The sequence below is a fragment of the Marmota flaviventris genome, chromosome 14, assembly GCF_047511675.1.
Source record: "Marmota flaviventris isolate mMarFla1 chromosome 14, mMarFla1.hap1, whole genome shotgun sequence".
Lineage (NCBI taxonomy): Eukaryota > Metazoa > Chordata > Mammalia > Rodentia > Sciuridae > Marmota > Marmota flaviventris.
Window position 1 is genome coordinate 52,604,776 of NC_092511.1, and position 19,523 is coordinate 52,624,298.

Consider the following 19,523-nt stretch of genomic DNA (forward strand, 5'->3'; position numbering starts at 1 on the left):
ACTAAATATTCAAGGTCATGAGTTTAATGGGCTACTGGACACAGGAGCTGACCTTAGCATCATATCTCGTCAAGAATGGCCAAAACATTGGCCATTACAACAAGCCACTCAAACGCTTCGAGGCCTAGGAGTGGCGACTAATCCCCATAGAAGTTCTATGATATTAGATTGGAAGGATCCTGAAGGATGTGAAGGAACTATACAGCCATATGTATTGGATCATCTTCCTATAAATTTATGGGGACGAGATGTCCTAGATCAATTAGGTTTGACGTTAACAAATAACATCAATCCTAATGTGCCCACTACTAGGGCTAGACAAGGCTTTAGGAAAGAAAAAAGATTAGGAAAACAAGGGCAAGGTATAGCAGCACCAGTACAAATATATCAAGGAACAGAAAGACATGGGTTGGATTTTCAGAAAGGGCCACTGAGACAATCAAAATTACTTGGAAATCAGAAAGACCAGTGTGGGTTCCTCAGTGGCCCCTGACTAAAGAAAAGACACAAGTAGCCCATGATCTGGTCAAACAACAATTAGCGGAAGGACATATACAACCTTCCATATCTCCCCATAATACTCCCATTTTTGTCATCAAAAAGAAATCTGGTAAATGGAGATTATTGCAAGATTCAAGAGCCATTAATAATGAGATGGTTATTATGGGACCTGCTCAATCAGGGATTCCTCAATTGTCTGCTTTGCCAAAAACCTGGCATGTTTTAGCTATAGATATTAAAGATTGTTTTTTTTCAATTCCAATTCATCCCGAGGATAGTCCACGTTTTGCATTTACTATCCCTGCATTAAATCATGAAGGTCCTGATCAGAGATATGAATGGAAAGTACTCCCTCAAGGGATGGCTAACAGTCCAACTATGTGCCAAATATATGTTAACAAAGCAATCCAGCCACTTAGAAATCAAAATCCTGAACTACAAATATTTCACTATATGGATGATGTATTATTGGCACATAAAGATAAAAACATATTGCTGGAATGTTATGCCACACTTACAAACTTATTAAAAAATTATAATCTAGAGATAGCAATAGATAAAGTACAATTAAATTTTCCAATTAATTATGTAGGAGTTCTATTATCCTCAACCATGGTCCGTCCACCAAAAATTCAAATACGAGTAGATCAACTCAAATCACTTAACGACTTTCAAAAGTTATTGGGAGACATAAATTGGATAAGGCCTTATCTAGGTATACCAACAGGAGAGTTGGGACCTTTATTTGATATTCTAAAAGGTCCATCAGATCCAAATTCACCCCGCATGTTAACTCCTAAAGCTAGAAAGGCATTAAAAATTATTGAAACATATATGGAAAATATGCATTTGGATAGAATTGATATAAGTTTGCCTTTATTATTTATTGTACTACCAACAAAAAATATTCCTACAGGAGTATTTTGGCAAGAAGGTCCATTATTGTGGATACATTTATCTTATTCTCCTAACACTATTCTTACTAGGTATCCTGAGGCTGTAGGACAATTAATACTCAAAGGAATAAAAGCAGCAAAGGGAGTGTTTGGAATTTCTCCCAATAAAATTATTACTCCATATACTATGGATCAAATTGATGAGTTAGCTAATGAGTTAAATACTTGGGCAATAATCATGTGTAAATCTAATGTTACATTTGATAATCATTTACCATCTAATCCTTTGTTGTCTTTTTGGTCTAAACATCCTGTAGTTTTTCCTAAAATGACAAGAAAAACACCTATCATGAATGCTCCAAATATTTTCACTGATGGGTCAAATAATGGTACAGCAGCAGTAGTTACCCCTGATCAAACTTTTACATTTTTAGTACCCAAACAATCAGCTCAAAAGGTAGAGCTTAATGCAGTTTTACAAGCTTTTTTGATGTTTAAAGATTCTGTATTTAATTTATTTTCTGATAGTCAGTATGTAGTTAATGCTATAGTATCTCTTGAAGATGCTGGTAGGATTTCCCCTTCTTCTACTGTTTTCTCTTTGTTTTCCACTATACAAAGTCTAATCTGGGACAGAAAAGATCCATTCTTTATAGGACATATTAGGGCACATACAGGATTGCCTGGAGCCCTTAGTTTAGGCAATGATTTAGCAGATAAAACTACACATGACATACATATTTTCTCTACATTTGAAGAAGCTACAAATTTTCATAAAAGGTTTCATGTTAATGCTAATACTTTACAAAAGCGTTTTAAAATAACTAAGGAACAAGCCAGACATATAATAAAACAATGTCAAAATTGTGTGACATTTTTACCACAAGTTAATCTTGGAGTCAATCCTAGAGGACTGATACCTAACCATATTTGGCAGATGGACGTCACACACTTGCCAGAATTTGGAAAATTAAAATATTTACACGTTACAGTCGATACTTCTTCTGGATTTTTGATGGGCTCCCTTCATGCCGGAGAAAAAACTAAAGATGTTATAGCTCATTGCTTACAAAATTTTGCCACTGTGGGCGTTCCTAAACAGTTAAAAACTGATAATGGTCCTGGCTATACCTCTACCTCTTTTAAACAATTTTGCTCATCATTTGGTATTACTCATATAACAGGAATCCCATACAATCCACAGGGACAAGGCATAGTTGAAAGAGCTCATCAAACTATTAAAACATACTTATTAAAGCAAAAAGAGGGAATTGGAAAGGGGTATATATCCCCCAAAGATAAACTTAAAATAACGCTTTTTACTCTAAACTTTTTAAATTTGGATTCATCAGGACTTAGTGCTGCGGAAAGGCATATGTATCCAAAAAATGTACATAAGCCTAAAGTACTTTGGAAAGATATTCTAACAGGACAATGGAAAGGTCCTGACCCAGTGATTGTCTGGAGTCGGGGGTCTGTTTGTGTTTTTCCAGAGAGATTTGGATTCCAGAGAGATTAACTAAAACAGTCTCTACAGATCGAAAAGAAGATGATTTGACTCAAATCCATAACAGCTGATATCCAGAACTCCAGCTTGGCCATTCTTACATCTGCGACAGTGATTAACCAGGATGCTTTTTTCAATAGCTATTTTATTATTGCATTTTTCCACATCATAAGGTTCTATTTTTATTTTTTGAGCTCATACAAACCTAGGTTAATGTTTTTCTGATCAGTTTTATTTTTTGACTGTGGAGTTTTTAAACATTGCAATGGAGATTTCACCTAGGTAAAGCTACAAGGCCTTTACTATTTTCTTATGTGTTGTACGTTTGTGTACACTCTTGTGTTTTGTGTTGTATGTCTGTATGTGCGTATGTCCATATTTCTTATATGAGGAGCGCTCATGAAAAAATGGATCCGAATTATTATTATTTTTATTCACGTGATTTAAATGGTTTAATTTAAATTAGGTAAACAGCTGTTAAGGATTGTTTTTAAAGTAGGTTAACAGATCTGTTTGTTTACTTTCACCTTTCCTTTTCATTATATTTAATAATTCTTTTCAGGATAATGTCTCTTTAGCATCATTGCCAGAATTCCTATCTCCATCCCAGTGCCAGTGAAGAACTCAACAAGTAATGCTCAATCAAAGAGTCAACTTACTTTGGGAGGAAACGGATTTTGGGAGGAAATGGACATATTGATAGATTCCTCTGCTTTGAACTGCTTGCAGAACTTGCCTGGACTATGTAACTATCGTTTGGTGCAGCGAATTGTGGTAATGCTGGCATATCTTTGCTGATGGTGTCACTAGTGATGCAATTTTTATTTCCTTGCCAGCACACCCCATGTTAATTGTGGTAGTGCTGACATATCTTTGCTGATGGTGTCACCAGTGATGCAATTTTTTCCCAAGGAGCCGTCAATTGGCTTGGTGTCGTGGCATTTCTGTATCCTCCTCCCTTCTGCTAGTGATGGTCTAAAATTTGGGGGCCAATGGCTTATGCTGGACCGGTAGTCAGTGACGGGTATGATCCAATTGCAGTGGTATCAACCTAAGACAGGAGGCTGACGCCTAAAGGTCAGTTTTCCGATGACGGGTAAGAACCATATGTTGAATTGGACAACCTACCAGGCACGGTCCATAAGCCACATTAACCTCACTCCCCCACTGACACCAAGGCCAAATTTGGGGGCCAACAGAGGTGAGGCAAAGAACCTCACCCCCCCACTGGTGCATAGACCTATCCACAAATATGGCTGTATGCTGGACCGGTAGTCAGTGACGGGTATGATTCAATTGCAGTGGTATCAACCTAAGACAGGAGGCTGACGCCTAAAGGTCAGTTTTCCGATGACGGGTAAGAACCATATGTTGAATTGGACAACCTACCAGGCACGGTCCTTAAGCCACATTGCTTGTTGTTTAATTAATCAGAAGGGGGGAGATGCTGGGAGCCATTAGCCAAGTAGGTATGACAATTTCCTTGCCAGCGTACCCCATGTTGCTGACATGTTGCAGCGACATTGAATGTAGGTGACCTTGCTCAAGGACCAAGGCAGATTAGGGTGTTCCCGGTTTTAAGATAATCGTGTTTAGGGCGTTCCCAGTTTAGGTTCCAGGTTTAAGGTTTAAGATTATTCCTCCCGGGGGAATAGGGCGTATCCTGCTGCCTGAGTTCCCCTTGAGTTCTCATGGGATTCAGACAGTATATTTTGGAGATAGAAGCCCAGTGGAGGTGGATTTGGGCAGAGAACGTGGATTTCCCCAGAACGTGATTGTAGACGGTTGGTGTGAGTTCGGGAATAAAGAGTTGCTGTTTGAATCTACAAGCTGTGTGGTGGCTCGTGATTGTGTGCCCAGCCAGACTGCGGCATTTGTGCCCATCCAGGCTGCGGCAGGACATCATATCTTTATTTCATTTTTATGTGATGCTGAGGTTTGAACCCAGTGCCTCATGTGTGCTAGGGGAGCACTCTACCACTGAGCCACAACCCCAGCCCCTCCCTGTTCATGGTAACTTTGACCTGAACAGAGCCCAAGAGTTAACATACAAAGAGGTGCAGAGATGAGAGCAGATGGACACAGAGAGGTCCTGACATACTCAGACCAACTGTGGTCCCTAAATCCAAGGTTCCTATAGTTCCTTTTTCAATTCTGTGAGTAATCATGGTTCAAGCCACAAAGGTGAGCCAAAAGTTCCTTAATTTGCTTAAGCAGTTTGAGTTTGGGTTTCTATAACTGACGGTTAGGATCACAGGGATGTGAGGTCATGATGCCGTAAGCCCACACAGAGAAGGATGGGGTAGGACAACACCCTTCCAGGTGCTTACAACTGAGATGTGAGGCTGTTCTCTGTGTACCACTGGGTCTTAGTCACTGACATTTAAACAGACTTTGGCACGTCTTTCAACCGCCTCTCATGTGCCCGTGGTGAGTTACCACCGAAAGTAACACTTCCTTCTGAATTTCAAAGACAAGAAGTCAGGTGTGCACTTGGTGCTACGTTTTAGTGACAGGAACCTCTTACTTGTTCATATACAGAAGGACACCCATGTAGGTCAGAGGCCACCCAGGCCAGTGGCTGGAAGGACTGCGGAGTGGCCACAATGGGTGATAAAGTTGCATTGAGAGAGGTCCTATGGGGTGTGGGAGAAGCCATTAGACTTGGCTGCTGACTCCAAGGAGCTCCACCAGTGGGGTGGGGGTGGGGGGCTAGAGAAAGGGAGAAAGAGAGAAGAAAATTCATGGGCTAGGGGAACTCAGAGCAGAAGGAAACATTGCAGGTTTAACTCTCTGCTGTGAGACATTGGAGGGACAGATCAACCTTTGGGCCTCATGAACTGGCAGGGAGAGTAGGGTCTCCACTGGCCTTGGAGCATGAGTGGGATTCCAAGAAGTGGAGAGCAGAGTTGGAGTTCGGGTAGCTATAGGTAAAGACAAGCAGGAGCTTATGAAGGCTGCAAGGTCAAAGAGAGCAAACCAAACAGAGAGCTTAGTAGTTAGGAGGAGAGTGGGGTCAGAGTATTTTTGCAAATATGTTCAGTTTGTTGACAAGGGTACATTTAAGGTGGACTTTGACTAGCTGGTGGATCCCTTTTGTAGAAATGTAGTGATATGGGCTAGTGTGGTCCTGGACTAGCAGCACCTGTGAACGTGTTAGAAAGGCAGATTCTTGAGTCCATCCCACATCTGTTGATTTGTGACCCCACTGACTGGGTTTTACCAAGTCCTCTGTGTAATTGCTATGCTGGGCCTAATGCAGCCAGTGTGCAGAGGGGAGCAGGCAGGTGCTGGATGTCATCTGAGTACGGCCTCCTCAACTACAGATTTTAGAATTAAGACTTTTTTTTTTCCATTTTGAGAAGGTTCTGAAAGCTTTTGGATAAGAGTCATTCATTCATTCAGCTAATGTTTACTGAGCATTTGCCATGCTGGGTACCCGGATCCAACAGTAAACATGTCTACATTTGTTCAGGGCAGCTTTAAAGCAAGGGCTTATCTAGAGACAAAATTGCCATTGTCTGCTTTTTTGTCTGCTTTTTAAATTTTTTCTTTTTTTTTCTCTAACTTACTAATGGAACATACACTTATTATGCTCTCCAGAAACAACACTGCTGCTGGTCTCTGGCATCAGAAGTTTTGCAGTTCAGCAACTACTAGTTTCTAACACTAGTGGTGTGACTCAATGAAGGAAGATCAGTACACACACACACAAAAAAAAAAAAAGAGTAAGAGAATTTTCTTTCAAGGTCTGTGCCACTTGCCGGAGAGTTGCTGTTTCAACAAGGTGTTCCTAAGATGGACTCCCAGCCTTTGACTTTTGCCATGTGGGAATTACTTAGCTTGAGATGTTTCTGTTTACTTAACAGTTTCTGGAAGCTGTGGGCTGGGAGGGTGGGGGTGAGTGAGAGAACAGGAGTGGAGGAGAAAGGCTGTGGAAGGGTTCTCCCCAGTTCCCAGGGAGAGGTTTCAGCTCTAATGAAATTAGACTGTGATTTCAAAGATGGCCCAGTCTTTTAATCCAAATTTAATGAAATAGACTAACATGCTTTTTTGGAAGGTTGGATGTACTCAGGACTACTTTAGCCCTCTTTCTGGTTTGGACAAGGACCAAAAATGAGGAGGATGGAGTGCCTTCTAGGTGCCCATCTCAGGCCACACATCTCCTCTGGGTTCTGGGCAGGCTGAGGTGGATGGGCATTGCCCTCTGCTGGGACATATCAAGACAAATGAGTTGAGGCCAGGAATGGTTACATCAGGTAGCAGAGGACAGGATTTAGAGGAGTCCTCAGGCTATCCAGTTTGAGCTTTGGCTCCTTGGCCTGAGAAATACAGAGATGAATTTCTGATCTGCCCCAAACCCTGTCTCCCATGTAAGGATCCTTGTCATGACCTCTGAAGATGCCAATTTTTCCACAATTTCAATCAAGCAACGATTCACTTCTTTCTCTGAATGGGTATCTAGCTGGCACCAGATTTAAGCACATAGTGGAAAAGAACTGAAGGAAGAAGCTGAGAAATTTCTGCCTGTCCAGCATTGTGGATGCCGCAAGTCCTCTGCCATTTCCCTGTCATTTTTGAGTGTGTGACAACAGCCTTTCTGACTGATGAAGACCCTCTCCTCTTTGTTTCCAGGAAGGTCAAAGGAGATCAGCATTTCAGAGAGCAAGAACCACCTTAACATACCAGTAGGCAGCCCCATCAACTGTACCACAGATCTTATTTTAAACTAATTACATTACCAAGGGGTGGGTGGGAGGGAGGAGAGGGGGTAATTATAATCGGGGGAAATTTTTTTTTTAAAGCCCTAGTTTCGAAAATTTCAGACTTAATTTAGCAAATTTCAATTACAGAGGGAGTTACTAAGCTGAAGATCATTTGTATTATATACTTAATTACCACTTCATTTATATCTGAGATCACCAATGGAAATTCTTGGGCATGTGTACTCAGAATAAGTGATTGATCCTAATGAGGTCTTTGTTCTTCGGGACTCTCATTCTGGAGCCTCATGAAGCTATTTCCTCCCTAGTGAAGAGGCAAAGAATTTGCCCAGCTGGGTGGAGACACCTTAAATTAGAAGTGGAGCCTGTGAAGAAACCAAGAGGTTTTCAACTGGCTGTACCACCAGGGAGAGAGGGTGCCACACTCTTGGGCTTTATACCTGGTAGTTCCTCCTCAGCCTTTTATTGCTCTCCCATGACTGTATTAGCTGTTATGGATGACTCCCTTCCTGTGCCCCCAGCCAGCTACAGAGGAAATAGCCTTTTGGGGGCCTTTCCCTTGCAAATAATGGATACCGCTATAGCACTTCCTGTTTCTGCTTTTCCTGTTGCCTCTAAAGAAAGTACACCCAGCAGTCCTGGCCCCTGGGTCTTTATTGGAAAAGCTGTTTTCCCAAGATCAGTTAACTCTTGAAAGAAAGGAAGGAAGGAAGGAAGGAAGGAAGGAAGGAAGGGAAAAAAGAAAAAAAAGGAAATGAGTCTACAAGACCTGGAAGATCGTGTGTGAGTGTGTGTGTGTGTGTGTGTGTGTGTGTACATGCGCATGATGTTAGGATATATTTTGCAGGAGACAGACTTCTTTGGAGGAAAGGGAAAGGCAGGAAGGCAAAATGAAAAAGACTCTCCTACCTAAATCCTGCAGTGCCCACTGTGACTCATCATATCTCACAGCTACCTCACACCCTGAGGGCTTTACAAAGCATTGGTTCATCTGCAGCAGCCCTTCCTTATCTGTGGGGACACATTCCAGGAACCCCAGTGGGTGCCTAAAACTACCAATAGTACCAGACCTTATGAATACTACACATTTCCTATACATGCATACCTATGATAAAGTTTAATTTATAAGAGATTACCAACTCCTAATAAACCAGAATAATTGTGACAATGTACTGTAATAAAATATATTTGAGACTTGTGAATTATTTGTTTCTGGAATTTTCCATTTGATATTTTCAAACTGCAGTTGACCGTGGGTAACTAAAAGTATGGAAAGCAAAGCCGCAGATAGGGGGAGGGCTACTGTATTCGCTTATAGGTAAGAGAACTGCCTCTTTCTGCAACTAAAGAAACTGAGGATCAAAAGAGGTAAAGTGACTTGCCCAAAGTCACTGAACTGGGTAGGGACAGCCTGGGGACTGGAGTCCAAGTCTCCTACTCTTGTGCTCCTTATATAATCTCAAATCACCTCCCACAGTCTGCCAGCAGCCTGAACCTTTGCCCCATTTATACAGGTTGGGGTTTGGATGCCACCACAGTGTGTTACCTCATTTAAACTTTATTTCTGAATCTGTATATTTAAGTAACACTTTGTTTCAGAGGAATCCAGAGACTGGCCTTACTTAACCTTCTTCTGGAGGTGTGTCTGTTTGGTGGCGCTTGGTGAGAGGGCTGGGAGGGAGGGAAGGGAGGAGCCAGCAGGGAATTTCCCCAGTTTTCCACCGGATGAGGCCAAGTCTCAGGAGTCAGACAAATCCATGATTCTCCTGGCATTCTGTACATTTGCCAAATCCTGGGTCTTTGCTCTCATTATTCCTCTGGGGTGGTTTCCAAGTGTGGAGGAGTGCAGGCTGAGGAAGTGTCTGTATTGAGGATGGAACAGGACAGATAATGTGAAGAAGGAGGGTGCTGACACTGGAGTCCACCCTGAGGGGTCACTGTGACTGGCTCAGAGCAGGAAGTGTCCTCCAAGCTAAAGGGCTATTCATCTCCTCCAGAACCTCCTGGGTATTGTGACTTCCTCCACAACAGCCCAATAATGTTTTGAAGCTGAATAACTCTGGGTTCAAATCTCACCTCTGCTTAGCTGAAAGATCTTGGGAAATCACATAACCCCTCCCAAGAATCAGTCTTCTCATGTATAAAACGGAAATACTAATATCCACTCTCTGGGATGTTTAGGGGTCTTAATGAATGACATAAAGCAAAGAGCAGATGGTGGCTCTGATTAGAGGGTTAAGGGGCAGCCAGGAAGTGAGAGGGCAGGAAAGGGGAGTAGGTTGCTTGTCCTGCAAAGACAATAACAAGGACCAGGAGTGGGTTAAGCCATGAAGCAGCTTGCAAGATGCAGCAGCCCATATGCTGGCTCTGGGGAACTCGTTTGAAAAGCATAAAAGCCACATAAAATAGCACCAGTATTTTTTTTCCTTGTGTGAGCAAAAATATTCACGCAGACAAACCTAAGCCCATCTTCTGCGACTAAGGCTTTAAATATTACTTGTGAGTCACCCCAGCTTTCTTCCAAGAGAAAAACTCCCCCATCCCCTTACCCAACACCCCCGTCTGTGACACATTAGGATTGTAACTTTTCAGCTTCTCCCACCAAACTCCCAGCCCCTTGTCGTGGGCAGGAGGACAGCCCTGTGCGCAGAGAATGCGCTTCTCTATTTCAGTCCCTCTTGCTGTTAAAGTCAATTTATATTGAGAGAGAGAGAGAGAGAGAGAGAGAGAGAGAGAGAGAGAGAGAGAGAGAGAGAGAGAGACCCACGCTAAGTTGCAATCAGACGCTAGGTGGCGCTAGACCCCACGTTATTCTGTCAACTCGGGCATTGCATGCATCCTTTTCGGGGGGCTAGAGGGGCAGGAAATGTTTCTAGAGCGAAGTCCTCTCCTTCCCAGAGAGGGGGGCAATTTTCACTATATACCACCACCGTAAAGCAACACCAGAAGATCGAGTACTATCTCAAGAGCCCCCCGCTTTGCTGCTAACGGGGACCCCTTTCCGGGTGTAGCTGGAGAAGGAGGATCCCAGACCTGATGTTGGAGACCCCAATCCTTTGCTGAGCTATAAATAATGCTAGAAACAAGTAGCCCTTTTCAGATTCTGCTCTGCCCAAGGGCAGGAAGGGAAAAAAACAAAACAAAAAACGTTCTTCCTTAGGAGGAGATGGGAGGTGGGGGGAGGCAGTTCCTTTGTGAGAACAGCCAAGCCCAGATCTTTCATCCCCTCTAGGGTAGAGCTGAGACCTGACCTGACCTCTGGCCTTTTCATTCCAGGCCCAGCCCCGCCAGTGGTAAAACTGGAGCTTCTGTGCTCCCCTGGTGTTAAGTTGTAGGTTCTTTTCCTGTCTCCAGGAATTTGGGCTGAGGTTGCCATTAAATACCTGTTTGATCCCATTGTCCTACAAGCACAGCTTCACATAGACCCAGGGCTCCCTGTTTCTGTGATTCCAAAACCCTTATGAACAGTAAGAGTAATAGATAGCCATAAGGCAATTTCCAGTTTTCTAAACATGCTGAGTGTTCTTCATACCTGGAGAGGCAGGCGAGTTGCCTTTTCTGTTTGCAGATAAAGTGACTGACACCCCCAGGTCTCACTAATGTTGTCATTTTGAAATTATGATGATCATTGTTGCTTATTATAATCATCATTGTTTTGTTCTCTTCATTTTGCAAGAGCCCAAACAGAACACATGTTGAGAGACAGCTTTTGGCTAATGGGTAATGTGAACATGGGTGTCCAGTTGGCAGGTACTTTCGGGGTAAAGAAAAGCTGATTGAGGAAAATTATTGAAAGGAGGTGAAAGCCTGAGCCTGCCTTTCCTTACCCCCTTGACCTGGTGGGGTTCCTTTGGTGGAAGGTTGGTCTCTGCACACTTCCACCATGAGGACACAGCCAGAGGATGGCTGTCTATGAACCAGGACAACCCCTTGCAAGACACTGTTGGGGTTCAGAACATGATATTTCCAAATAGAGCACCATGATATACTGATTATTTTAAATTAGACACTTACAAAGCAGCAGATGCTAAAAGGTGCTTTACTCTAATAATCCTTTATCTGCTTAAAGACTGTACCACCAAAGCAGAAAACAATTTCCTAAGGTCCCTTCTTTGAGTTTGTATGAACTAAACTCATATCTACAGGGAGGAAGATTAAAGAATGTAACCACACCCGGACAAACTATTACAATTCTGTTACAAACTATTGTCTATCTCTTAGGCCCATTCAATTCCTAACGAAAGTTATTTTCATTCACTTAAAATTATTTACTACTTCTCAAAACTGTCACCTTATCCATCTCCCTCTCTCCTGTACCCCTATGAGAAGGCTATATAAACATCTGGACATCACTGGGTTATTGGGTAACTACACTCCTGTGATTGTCCCATGCACATTAACAAATTCATATACCTTCTTATCCTATGAATCCGCCAATAGTCAGTCCATCCCAGAGGATCTACAGAGGCTGAAGGAGGAGCTTTCCCTTTGCCCCTGTAATACAGAATCTGGCAGCACCTTTAACTCAGACTTTCAGCTTCCAGAACTATTGGAAATAAAATGTGTATATTAATTAGCCTGGTCTATGATTTCTATGTTACAGCAGCTTGAGTGGACTAAGACAGAAATTGGATTGCCCCGTGAGATTGCAAAGCCATTTAAGTCCCTAAAGAGCTTATGGTACAATGTAGTTGAGGCAGGCACAACATATAGGAATAAAAAGAAAAATAAGTCACTCCAAGAAGTCCGAGCAGCAGCCCAGAAACCCAGCACCCTAACGTGGTTGTAGGCAGGCTCCCTAAAAATTAATGAGGAGGGAAGGAGGTGGTGGGGGATGGGAGAAGGTAAGTGGAAGGGACCAGGGAGGTATTCCTATTGCATTTGGCTGGAATTCACTGTGTGCATAAGATGGGGTTTCCCCTAGGTCTTACCATGCTCTGGATGTCTTGCTGGGGCAAAAATGTAATTAAGGACCCAGAGAGGGTGGGTGACGGTAGTGCCCATGGGATGTGCCCAAGGGATGTGCCCAAGTGGAATGTTGCCAGGGACTCTCCTGAATATTGTTGAGCTCACCGCAGGTCCAGCCTGTGTTGTGGCCCAGAAGGTCAGAGAAAAGTCAGGAAGGAGCAGGTAGATGGACTCTTTACCCTGTAGCCTGCATCCCCACAGGATCTATTCCCCAGGTCCTCGGACATTAGGCCCAGTTCCAGCCCACCACCTACACTGCCAGTGAGGCATCCAGTCTCAGCTACTCTGCTCCAGACTATCCCCCACCACTTAAGTCCTCACCAACACCACATGGATCTTATAAAAAATAAACAAGCTAGATATCAAATCAGAGACTCTGCGTCTGATAGAAGAAAAAGTTGGCTCCGATCTACATATTGTAGGGTCGGGCTCCAAATTCCTTAATAGGACACCCATAGCACAAAAGTTGATAACAAAAATCAACAAATGGGACTTACTTAAACTGAAAAGTTTTCTCTCAGCAAGAGAAACAATAAAAGAGGTAAATAGGGAGCCTACATCATGGGAACAAATTTTTACTCCTCACACTTCAGATAGAGCCCTAATATCCAGAGTATACAAAGAACTCAAAAAATTAAACAATAAGAAAACAAATAACCCAATCAACAAATGGGCCAAAGACCTGAACAGACACTTCTCAGAGGAGGACATACAATCAATCAACAAGTACATGAAAAAATGCTCACCATCTCTAGCAGTCAGAGAAATGCAAATCAAAACCACCCTAAGATACCATCTCACTCCAGTAAGATTGGCAGCCACTATGAAGTCAAACAACAACAAGTGCTGGAGAGGATGTGGGGAAAAGGGTACTCTTGTACATTGCTGGTGGGACTGCAAACTGGTGCGGCCAATCTGGAAAGCAGTATGGAGATTACTGGGAAAGCTGGGAATGGAACCACCATTTGACCCAGCTATTGCCCTTCTTGGACTTTTCCCTGAAGACCTTAAAAGAGCGTACTACAGGGATACTGCTACATCGATGTTCATAGCAGCACAATTCACAATTGCTAGACTGTGGAACCAACCCAGATGCCCTTCAATAGATGAATGGATAAAAAAAAATGTGGCATTTATACACCATGGAGTATTACGCAGCACTAAAAAATGACAAAATCATAGAATTTGCAGGGAAATGGATGGAACTAGAGCAGATTATGCTTAGTGAAGCTAGCCAATCCCTAAAAAACAAATACCAAATGTCTTCTTTGATATAATGAGAGCAACTAAAAACAGAGCAGGGAGGAAGAGCAGGAAGAAAAGATTAACATTAAACAGATAGATGAGGTGGGATGGAAAGGGAGAGAAGAGGGAAATTGCATGGTAATGGAGGGAGTCCCTCATTGTTATACAAAATTACATATAAGAGGTTGTGAGGGGAATGGGAAAATAAACAAGGAGAGATATGAATTGCAGTGGATGGGGTAGAGAGAGAAGATGGGAGGGGAGGGAGGGGGGATGGTAGAGGATAGGAAAGGTAGCAGAATACAACAGTTACTAATAGGGCATTATGTAAAAATGTGGATGTGTAACCGATGTGATTCTGCAATCTGTATTTGGGGTAAAATTGGGAGTTCATAACCAACTTGAATCTAATGTATGAAATATGATATGTCAAGAGCTTTATAATGTTTTTAACAACCAATAAAAAAAAATTAAAAAAAAATAAATAAAAAATAAACAAGATTATTCTGATAGGAAATAAATGCAGATGAAAGAGTGCACACAAAGAAGTTGAATGAAAGGATTTATATTTAAAAGAATGTCCCTCCCCACCCCTGTTCCCAGCCTCCCAGGTTCTTTCCACAGAGGAAACCGCTGGTCCCATCCTCTTCTCTCCCTCCCTGATCACATCTCTTCTAATTATTGTCCACTCGTTTTCCAGAATTTTATTTTTCTGTTTTTGCTCCTTATTGTTCTTAGCAGATGCAAAAATGCAAACTCCGGAGCCCAGCCTGGAAGCCCTTTCTGAGCAGGCCTCTGAGACATCTCCAGCCTCATCACTCCACAAAGCCAGGCCCAACCCCTTGCAGTCACCTAAAACTGTGCTCCTTTACCACTCTGTATTTTTAAAAATATTTTTAGCTTCCTTTTTTTTGAGTTACACACACACACACACACACACACACACACACACACGTTGTTCCTTTCCTCCCTGTTCTGTTTACCAATCTCATTGCCCCAAAGATAACTACTACCTACTAATTTCTTGTATTTCCTTCATAATAATTTTATGCATATTAAATACAAATAAATCCTCCCCTTTTTGCCCAAATAGTAACATGCAATCTACACTTTATAGTTCCACTCCTTCTAAGTCTAGAAACCTTTCCATAGCAAAAGGTAAAAAGCTTTTTCACTGTTTGTTTGTTTTGTAGATGTTATTCAACTGCCTGGATATATTCTAATCCAGCATACTTTTTTTGTAAAGGAGCAGACTATAAATATTTTAGGATTTGTGGGATCATGGAGTCTCTATAGAAACTAGACTCAGTTGCAAAAGAAGCCAGAGAAAATGTGAAAAAAAAAAGGAGCGTGGCTATGTTCCAATAAAACTTCATTTATTTATGGACACTGATAGACTTTAAAGTACATGAGTCACAAATATAATTCTCCATTTTATATTTTAAACCATTGAAAAATGTTAAAAAACTATTCCTAGCTTGAAAAAAAAAAAAAAAGCCCCATGAAAACAGGCAGAGGGCCAGATTTGGCCCTCTGGTGGTAGTTTACTGACTCCTAATTTATTTAGCTCTATTAACGAGCATTTAAATTGTTTCTAATCTTTTGCTGCAATGTATAATCTAGTATATATGTCACTTCATGTGTGTTCAATTGTATCAGTTTGTGGGGCAAGCTCCAAGAAGTGGGAATGCTGGGCCAGAAACCATATGCAATTGTTATTCTGATAAATATTACTAAATTGCCTTCCTATGGGCTGTGCTAGTTGATACACCCACCAACACATGTAGGAATGTCTGTATCCCTACAGGAAACTCCTGTGCTCAGATTTGTGTTATTACCAATTTGAAAGATGAAAAACAAAACAGAAAAAAAAACAAGGCATTTCAATCCTTTTAATTGCCATTTTTCTTATGAAGTTGCTGAACATCTTTTTATGTATTTAGTAACCACTTAATATTTCTTTTTCTCTTCCCCGTCCCTCCCTCCCCTCCTCCCTTCCTTCTTTCCTTTCTTGATCCTTGAGTTGGCTTTTCAAACCCTTTGTTCATATTTTTATTGGTCTTTCCTTTAAAGATTATTTATACATCTTTATAATTTAAGATTTGTCCTTTGTTCACTGAATCGAGTATGTTCTTTCCAGTTTTGCATTTGTCTTTTAACTTTGCTGATTCAGGTTTGCTTATTTGCTTGTTTGACATGTATAAGCTTAACTTTAAAAAAATTTTTTATTAGCTGAATTTATCACTTTGTCATTTTATAGTTTGTGGTTTTGAGTCATAACCTAGAAGATTTTTCCCACTTTAAGATTATGAAAGAATTCTCCTATAAGCTTTCTCTTGGTGCCTCTGTGGTTTTATTGTTTATACTTAACTGTTTAATCCATTCAGAATTTATTTTGGTAAAAGGTATTGAGGTATGGCTACTACTTGAATATTTTTTTAGATTAGTACCCAGGAATCTCAACACCATTTGTTGAATAATCCCTGGATTTGAAATATGACCTTTATCATATACTAAATCCCTGTATATATTTATTTTCTTCCTAAACAATTCCATTGGTCTATTTGTACACTACTACCATACTATGAAGTTTTTCATTATAAATGTGCTATAGTATGTTTTTATATTTGTTGAACAAGTCCAAGGTTTTGTGCTAGGCACAGTGGTGCACACCTGTGATACCAGTGACTCAGAAGGCTGAGGCAAGAGGATTGCAAGTTCGGGGCCAGCCTCAGCAACTTAGCAAATCCCTGTCCCAAAATAGAAAATAAAAAGGAGTGGGGATGTAGCTCTGTGGTAGAGTGCCCCTGGATTCAATTCCTAGTACCACAAACGCACACCACACCACAAACAAAGTCCAGGGTTTCTTAGCCTTGACACTATTGGCTTCTTGGATCAGACATAATTGTTTGCTGTACATAATTTTTTGTTGTGGGGCTGTCTTGTGCATTGTAGCATGTATAGCAGCATCTCTGGCCTCCACCCAACACACACACACACACACACACACACACACAGTTGTCATAAATAACAGCAAAAGAGCCTCCAGATATTTCCAAAGGTTCTCTGGGGGCCAGAATCACTTCTGTTGTTCTGGCATCAACATGGCTCTTCCTTTTCCACAGATTCCTGTTTATTCTTGTTTATTCCATTAACTTATGTTTTCACATACTGTTCCTGTACCTGTAATATTTTCCCCTATGCACTTTCCCATCAGAGATCAGCCCAGTTATTATCTCCCAATTAGCCTCCTGGACCACCCTATTCCATCCTGGTCTCCCCCTCCCCCCGCATCCAGGAACTGATCCCTTATTCTCAGTGGAAATGAGCCCTTTGCTTCTCTCACCCCTGATCAGGAGCATCCTTCATGTCTCCATCTCCAGCCTCTGACACTGAACCACGCACAGAGCAGGTGCCTCATCAATCATTAGACAATGGAGAAGTAGACACTTCTTGTTCCCGCATCCCATGAACAACCATAAGTTTGATCAAAGAAGGCACGTTTGAGGATGGGATGCAGACTGTCACCCAGAGTGACGCCCTGGTGCTGAGAAGAAACAGGAGCTGGGGAGGTTCTGATATGAGTTGGGCGTCTACCATGTACCAGGCACGGAGTGGATGAGATGTGTGCAGTCTCCTGATTAAACACTCTGCTGACCACTGGGAGCACTGGGAAGCACTCAGCTGTAAGGAAAAGAAGGACAGCTGGGGAGAACCAAAGGACTGCAGTGGGTTCTCGGGAAAGCAGAAAAATAGGATTGAAAGCATGAGCCCCAGAGTCCAAAAACTTACATCAGATTCCTTCCTACTCTATTCATTTAGCAGGTACTTATCCTCTTTGTGCCTTGGTTTCTCCAAAGTGGATCAGAGGGCTCCTGTAAGAATGCAAGGTGTTCAAACTACACTGAGATAGTAAACATTCAACACCTGGTGGGTTATTTATATCATTTTCTAACCTCAGATTGCCCAAGAATTTTCCAGATAAGTTAGGTATAAATGTCTCTGAGGCCACTATAGATCCAGAGTGGGGTTGTTTTCTTAGTGGGGGTGGGCAGGAGAGCCCTAGCAGGGGCCTCCTCCAGGTGCAGAGGTGCCCCCTTGAGAAGGTTGCTAATTGTCAGAGAGGCTCCCCCAGTTTCCTCACCTGAGAATCCTAGAGGAGAACAAGATGAAATCAGTACCCTGAGGTACAGGCCTGACTGTGTTTTCTGCAAGAGAATGAGAGTATCTGGGGGCCTCTTTGCCACCATCTGAATTTTCTAAGCTGAGAAGAGCCCAACATCACTGTGGGCCACACAACCAGAAAGCACCAGGCACACGGTAAGAGGTGTCCCTCAAAAGAATTATTGCCGAAAGCATTTGTTGAAGATTTTAAATCAAGAGAATGTTTTTGATTAAACACATAGAAGAAAATAATAGTATTAAGTAACATCTGTTGAACACTTACAGGCCAGTCACAGTGTACTAACTGGTTTATATGCAGCTACATGTCCACTCACTCATCTCCCTTCTCAGATCTGGTCTTTGCCTGATGATGGGGTAGGGTGGAGTTGCTGTATCCAGCACTAATTCCCTCATTAACTCTATCCCAGAGTGTCTCTAACCCAAAGGCTGGGCCAAATATGCATCCTCCCGTCTTCCATACGCCACTCTGGGTGAGTTCATTTGGGAGCATGAATCAGACATAAATCAGTCTATCAAAACTAGAATGCAGACTCTAGCAGACTCTAGTCTTGGTTTTCAGGGGCTCATCTGCCTAACCTGCAGCCATACCCCAGCAGCTTGTAGCACCCTGCTGAGAATACCTGCTCCAAGAGACAGAAAAGGGGTTAGGGTGTAGCTCAGTGGTAGAGCATTTGACCAGCATCCCCTAGGCCCTGGGTTGGATTCCCAGCACTACAGGAAACAAAACAAAACAAAAAATAGACTCCAATCAAAGAAGAGCACATACTTCTCATCTCCATTTCCTCTGATGCCTGCTTGGAAGTGCAGGAATGCTGAGCAGATGTTGCTGATGGTTTTCCCTGGACTTGGCTGCGTTTCTAGGGAAGTACCCCAAGCCAAGCAGTTGGGTAATTAGGGTTTCTCCTTTCAGAGGTTCTTCTAAGAAGAGAAAATGGTCAGCCCCAACAATTTTTTTTCCATCACAATCATCGTCCAGGCTGCCTGTCAGCTTTTGCTCAAAATCTACAACACGATCATGGGTCTTTCAATCCCCCAGCCGTTACCTACCTCACACTGTCTACATTTTTTCTTTTCTTTCTTTCTTTTTTTTTTTTTGGTACTGAGGATTGAACTCAGGGGTGCTTAACCACTGAGCCACATCTCCAGCCCTTTTTATTTTTTATTTTGAGACAGGGTCTCACTAATTTGCTTAACGCCCTGCTAACTTACTGAGGCTGGTCTTGAACTTGTGATCCTCCTACCTCAACCTCTTGAGTCACTGGGATTACAGGTGTGCCACAATCTATATTTAATGGCTCACAATATCCTCCCCCTAAGTGTCTGTGTTAGTCAGCTTTTTGTCTCAGTGACAAATACCTGAAAAAAACAATTTAGAGGAGGAAAGATTTATTTTGGCTCATAGTTTCAGAGGTTTCAGTCCAAGGTTGGCAGGCTCCAGTGCTTAGGGATCTGAGGTGAGGCAGAACAGCATGGCAGAAGGGTGTGGGAATTAGCAGA

General features: G+C 42.2%; 1 long non-coding RNA gene across 1 annotated transcript; it reads right to left on the minus strand.

Moving 5' to 3' along the window:
* Positions 1–9,168: 9,168 nt before the first annotated feature.
* On the minus strand, positions 9,169–17,374 carry LOC114092047 (uncharacterized). The gene is made up of 3 exons (XR_003582607.3): positions 17,188–17,374; positions 12,042–12,174; positions 9,169–9,490 (listed from the first exon to the last, which is right to left on the minus strand). It is a non-coding gene; the product is annotated as an uncharacterized lncRNA (long non-coding RNA).
* Between the last annotated feature and the right edge of the window lie 2,149 nt (positions 17,375–19,523).